At 32.7% G+C, this 7,040-nt stretch overlaps 1 long non-coding RNA gene across 2 annotated transcripts; it reads left to right on the forward strand.

Moving 5' to 3' along the window:
- Positions 1 to 566: 566 nt before the first annotated feature.
- On the forward strand, positions 567 to 5,805 carry LOC128551537 (uncharacterized). Of its 2 annotated transcripts, none has more exons than XR_008368822.1 (5): positions 567 to 706; positions 1,386 to 1,446; positions 2,184 to 2,228; positions 2,807 to 2,892; positions 3,202 to 5,805. It is a non-coding gene; the product is annotated as an uncharacterized LOC128551537 (long non-coding RNA). The 2 variants fall into 2 exon arrangements; XR_008368823.1 differs by having other exon boundaries at positions 2,807 to 2,874.
- Positions 5,806 to 7,040: the final 1,235 nt, after the last annotated feature.

Genomic DNA, 7,040 nt, shown 5'->3' on the forward strand with positions numbered 1-7,040 from the left:
TTGGACTTTATAACAGCAAATTTACGTATAGCCTTATTATATTACATGAATAAAAGGATTTCGGTTTGAATAAACTAAACTGAATGCAATATGAATCACACGGCACGCCAATGTATTCTATGTTCGGATGAAAATTACCACGATGCAAAATACGCAATCGAAATTAACTCCATCAATTGACCCTAATTATTTTGTTATTAGCTTGGACAGCATTTTAATTTATGGATAAGAAATGTTAATTACCTTGTTTACATGGTCAGCAACATAAGTTTGTTTACAACTTTGACAAACTGAATTACATAAGACTGTTTAATACATTAAATTTGGCCTTAATTATCTTGTTTATTTCAACACTAGTCATTTGTTTACGAAAATGCCCAGTTGTGATTTATTTTACATCTGTTGTTTACTGTTTTTGTGTACATAAATGGTGTTTTGATTGACATGTTTTTGAAATTGCTGTAAACATTTTGAAACGTTTGTAAACATGTTACTGCGACGTAGTTCTAGAGTAAGGTATAAATACCAGCGAAAAAAGCTTTGAAATGAGATCGTGTTTGACAGAGGGTAAAGGAATATGGAAGATTTAAAAAGAGTTGTTAGGTTGATGTAACAAACTTTTCGGCTTAAAAGTAAAGGTTATTTGAAAGTTTGGCGTGGGACAAAAATAGTTTAAGAAGCTGATGTAATTATATCTGGATCTATTGTTAGTATAACTTTCATCTTGTATTTAAACCCATGTGTGTTAAAAACTGCTGACTTCCTTAACATATGCAACCTACATGAGGCGTGTTAATTGTATTATATGGCGACAAGACCATATCTCAGTAATCGTTGTATGTATTGAATGAAACTTTACATCCTAGTCATCAAACCCACAGAAAGAACAATATTATATAACTTGCTCGGATCAAAGGACTACTATTGTTCTTTCTCAAATAAGAAAGGTTGAGAAAATGTTTACGTGCAACCGTATGTATTTGTCATTTAGTATAGAATAAAACAATAAGAATTATTAACAACTATATTTTACAATAGAAAACTATGGCATGCTCCCAATACCATGGATAACACAACGAAGAGCAATGAAATGGCACGTGAACCCGCTTAATGTCAAACATAGGTTAATGTGTTATACTCTACAACGTTATTCGACATTTTTGCTTGATAACAGTCGTGTAAGAATTTGAAAATATCCAATGGACTGCCATGCATGACGTATAACATAAACATCAATCATATATAGTTACCTCACTGAATAAAATACACAGCAGTCTCGTTTAGTTTCAGTGCAAGAAATTCTTTTAAACCAAAAATTCGTGAATTTTCCAAATTTAACAAGTCATAACAATTATAACAATCTCACCTAATTTACTATGTTTCAGCTGATTAACTGCAGAATGAAACTTTTACTAGCCACCATTCTTTCCCTCTTCTTATTGCAGAGTAAGTATAATAACAATATTTCAGTCAGCGGGACTAAAACATTTCTGTCACTGTACTTCCTAAATGTTACGTAGGAAATTATCTACGGTCATATTTATTTGACTTAAAAGTCTTGTCGTTCGAATGGTACACACGTTTGATTCTAACAAGTATCGTTGCATTTGCCATCCCCTGTAATGTGGGCTTATAGTCCACCTACTCACTATCCGTCTCTCTTACAAACTTAAAATTCATATAAGGACAGAATTGTAAAACTCCTACCTCCACTAAAGAGATACAAAATGCATATATCACATCAGTCATGTTTCGGGAGAAACGGCTAAATTTCTTCTTAAAATACTCCAAGAACAGATTCTGTGATAACTTACGGACTGTTAAATATTTTTTTCCACAAAACGTTGTCCGTGAATATTTTCCTGAAATACGGAAGAAATGTGTATATTTTTATTTAGTCTCCCTGATTGTCTGCTGTTCTTCCGCCCTTACTTTCTGTCATCTTTGATTGAATACGGCTATCTGCACGTTAATATCTAGGAAAATGAATATGTCAGCTGCAAACTTGTTGTCTAGCGTACTCAAATAACGACTCAATAATGCATTGATTCCCATACGCACAAACATTTTAAAATATTTATAAAATATTTAAACATTCATTATTTGTTTGAAGCAAAATCAAACCCTACTCGATATAATTTAGTGTTTATTATATTTATAATGCTTTGCCTTGTAATTTACAGCTTTTGGTATACCATTATCATAGAAAACAAGGTATATGACTATGGGTACGTATATTTGTATGTACATAGGTTAACTTGAACATGAACATTTTATAATGCTGAGGTCATCTCGCAGACACGAGGATATTTATTTCGTTTCGTTTATTCTGTTTTTAGTTGTTGTTTTTTTCATTTATGCCAGTAGTCCATTTTTCCATCCGCCTGTATGCCCATCTGTTACAAAATCGTGTCTTCTCTGGATCTTTTCAGCCTTAAGCATATTTTAAATAAATACGGCATGCCTTTTTAGTTTGTAATAAGATCCTTTCAGCTATCAAGTCAATGTTCAAGTAATATTTCTTGTCTGCTCTGTACTGTGAACATATGCTGTGTTTTTTTTTGCGTCGGTAGAAGATCATTGTCGTAAGGTTAGATAAAAAAAACAACATAGAATTATTTGGATTTACTTGGAATATTCATATTAAATGTTTCCTTAAAATATTCAAGCATAACTGTATGGAATACTGAGACGTTAAATTCACATAGGGTCGAGTTCAGTGTCAAAAGAAAACGAACTTTTTTCATAATTTGGCCGTTATAATTATAATTTTGTAACAGTTTACCATTTTCTATCGGATTTTCAGATCAACAGTTGGAATGTTATAACTGCGGCTCATTTGGATGGGATGTGGAATCTTGTAACAAAACTTCAGTATGTCCGCCAAATAACGTAATGCATTTTATTTTCTTTCTACATTCGGCTTGAAACATTTGTGGACGGGACTATTTTTCAAAAATAAAATGTCACCACCTGAAATATTCTGAAAGAACAGTGAGCCACGTGACGAATATTGGAGTAGGAATTTTTAGATTGACGTAAGGCAATAATCATTAGCAATGCGTAATGTTACTGTATCATTTAGCATCATCTTAAACTGCTAGAAGTAACAATTGAACCTACAAAATAAATTGTATGGTCAATTTTATCTTCAACTTTCTGGACACGATTTGATTTAGATTTCTATGTGTGTTCTTTCAGGCATGCTTCCTCTCATTCAGTACTACAGGTATGAGTGGAAATTATAATCTCAGTTGCATTGATAACAAGATGAGTACAATAGGTATATATGGAAATTATAATCTCAGTTGTATTGAAAACAAGGTGAGTACAATAGGTATAGATGGAAATCATAATCTCAGTTGCATTGATAACAAGGTGAGTACAATAGGTATATATGGAAATTATAATCTCAGTTGTATTGAAAACAAGGCGAGTACATTAGGTATATGTGGAAATTATAATCTCAGTTGCGTTGAAAAAAAAATGATGAGTACAGTAGGTATATGTGGAAATTATAATCTCAGTTGTATTGAAAACAAAGCGAGTAAAATAAGTATATGTGGAAATTATAATCTCAGTTGCATTGAAAAAAAATGATGGGTACAGTAGGTATATGTGGAAATTATAAGCTCAGTTGCATCGAATCAAGGTGAATACTACAGACTTGTGTAGAAATTATAACCCAAGAACTTTCATTGATAATAAGATGAGTCCTATAGCTATGTGTGGAAATCATGATTTCAGTTGCGTTGATAACAAGATAAGTAATACAGATAATGTGTAGAAATTCTAACGTCAGTTACATAGGTAATAAGGCGAGTACTACAAGCGTTTGTGACAACCACGGTTGTATAGATAAAGTAGAAAGTACTGCAGGTATGTGTAGAAATCCAAGTTGCAAAAATAACAAGGTAAGTACTGAGTGTATGAGTGGCTACCTCAGTTACATTAATAACGAGGTGAGAAACTGGACCCAGTTTCACGAAAAAAAAACGTAAGTAATTAATTAGTTATGTCTGTTATTTTAAAATTGTTCTGTTGCTCAAGTTATTGCAGTTATTTAATGTTAATTTTTCCAAAACAAAGTGTTTATAGCTAAATTATACTGTGGTTAGTAGTATTTGTCTGCAGTACTTGTTTCAGACATGCAGTTATTAAATTTCTATTTTAGCATGATATAAGGAACATAAGTATTTGCTTAAGTATATTTCTGACTTCTATACTTCGTTTTCTGTAAAATTCAGAATTTTTATATTTTGATATATGAAGTAATCATATAAAAATCTGATTTAGATGAAAAAACTACATTAAAGATGCATCAGGGGTAAAAACAGGCATTTGAAGTAACAGACTTAACTAAGTAATTACTTAAGTTTATTTGTGAATTTAGGGCCTGGTATTATTTGCGACCTCAGTTGAACAGATATTAAGGTAAGTTCTACAGGTATAATTGGACGTTACACATTCTTTTGCATAGATAACACATTGCGAACCACACATACTAATGAAGGTTACAACTTCTGGTGCATGAATAACAAAGCGAGAACTACATGTTACTGTGGAAATTACATCCTCAGTTTGATAGATGACTGGAGATTGCATACAGTTGTTGAATTCTCATTTACCTGTTACATAATCATCACGCAATATGGATAATAAAAATAGTATACAATGTTTCAAACAATTTAAAAGATTATTCTAAACTTTTGGTTGCTTTTTTATTGTTTCTACATTATATTGACATAATTTGTGAATATGTTACTGATGCGAAGACAGACATTATAAGCATTTATAAGCGGGTTGTTCTCAATAATAGGAAAACACAGACATGACTTGCTATTTCTTCTTATGACTAGGGCAAGTATATATGTTAATTGAATGAAATTGAATTTTCTAGAGTTGTGCCGGGACCCTAAAAGAAAGGAGAAAGTATACGTTCCGTTTTATCGTTTCGAGTGTTGTTACACCAACCGATGCAACAAACACTGGGTATAAATATAGGAGTTATGAGTGAGAGTCATCCATTTCAGGCAAAGAGTGCCTTAATAACCTTTACATTGCTACAAACATTTATTTGACTATTATCGATACAATATGTTTGTTTTTTTTTCCGTTTCTGCTATGTATCCTACCCTGGATGAGTTTTATATAGAGAACTTCGAATGCAGTAGATTAGTAGCTATGTAGCAGAAAATTCAAATATAGAAATGAATATTATTTTGAATACTGTTGTAAATATCGTTATCATGTTTCCACGTATGTATAGGGGAGATATTGTGTCTGCTAGTCTGTCTGACCGTCTGTCATAGAAAGTTTGTCCAGTGAAATAGAATGAAGTAGAATTTCAACTTGACACTGTAGTACCAATGCTAGTTTTGAATATTGTCAGCAGTTGCCTTGAATGATCTTTACTGGAATAATAGCCCCTAAAATGACATTAATGGAGGAAATTTACATGCTTGTGGTAAAAAAGCGTGCCATATGATACTAGTACATTTGACTCACAACGTTCTATAGCCTGAAGAAACCTTATCCAAAAAAACTTTAAGGGGTCGCCGTAAGGTCTTTTACGTCATAAAATGATAGCCTGTAGTCAGAAAAATTACTCCTATCGTTTTGAGCCAACAGGCCAAGGACACTGATTTTGAGACTAAAAATTAAAAAAGGAGGTAGGTTACCTTGTTACCAGGGTAAATTCAAATTAGTTGAATCGAGCATTTGTTTTGTATTTCGTGTAATTTGATGTTTTAGCTGCTACAATCTCAATTGAGTTTATCTCTGTCCCTTCAAGTACAATTTTTATCCAGGTTTGAAGTATATGACCCTCAAAAGGTATTTTATATTGGAAGAAGAAGGAAAATACGGATATTTAACACATTTTAGTGTATTTTAATTTCATTGTTATCCGTAGAAATCTGCATAACTGATAATTTTACTAGTATGTGCATTAGTTTTCTTGCATAAGCTTAAAATGTATATGTCGCGGGGCTCGTGTTTCCATGCTAACGCATTTCCTCTTATTTTTATACAATTATGTATGAAAACGTAGATTAGACCCAGATTAAAATTTGACCTAAAAATCATTAAGAACAACATTCTGAACGAGTTTCATTAAGATAGGTTATAAATGTGGCCTCTAGACTGTTAACTTGCCTTTCCTTTTATTAGATCTGATGACCTAGTTTTTGATTCCACATAATCCAGATTCGAATCTGACCTAAAATTTATCGAGGTTAACTTTCTGACCAAGATTCATGAAGATACAATCATAAATGTGTGAAATAGACGGATTAATCCATCCCAACATTTGTAGTGGAAAACACATTAGCAGACCATCTGACCCAGATTTGAGCTCGACCTAAAGATCATCAAGATTAACATTCTGAAATAGTTTCAGTAAGATATGCGCATAAATATGGCCTCTAGTGTGTTAACTAACTTTTCCTCTGACTTGACCTGGTGATCTAGTTTTTGACCATAGATGACATAGTTTCGAACTTAACCTGAAGTATCTTAGGATTACCATTCTGACCAAGATTCATTTCATAAATGTGGCCTCTAGAGTGTTAATAAGGTTTTCTTTGAATTGATCTGGTGACCTAGTTTTTGACCCCAGATAAACCAATATCAAATTCGTTCAAGATTTTATTGAGGGTAACATTCTGACCCAGTTTTATTAAGATTGAGTTAAAATTGTGACCTCTAGAGTGTTAAAAAGCGTTTCCATTAATTTGACCTGGTGAACTAGTTTTTGACCCCAGATTACCTAATATCAAATTCTTACAAGATTTTGTTGAGGGTAACATTCTGACCAAGTTTCATTAAGATTGGGTCAAAATTGCAACCTGTAAAGTGTTGACAGTCAAAATGATGACGACGGACGACGACGATGAACGACGACCGAAGACAGACACAGGGCGATCACAAAAGGTCACCTTCAGTACTTCGTACTCAGGTGAGCTAAAATGAAATGGTTATCTTTTCTTTTTTTCTATGTATAAACACAAGCATTTGTACTACGGCACTATATTGCAAAA

The sequence above is a fragment of the Mercenaria mercenaria genome, unplaced genomic scaffold, assembly GCF_021730395.1.
Source record: "Mercenaria mercenaria strain notata unplaced genomic scaffold, MADL_Memer_1 contig_1245, whole genome shotgun sequence".
Taxonomy (NCBI): domain Eukaryota; kingdom Metazoa; phylum Mollusca; class Bivalvia; order Venerida; family Veneridae; genus Mercenaria; species Mercenaria mercenaria.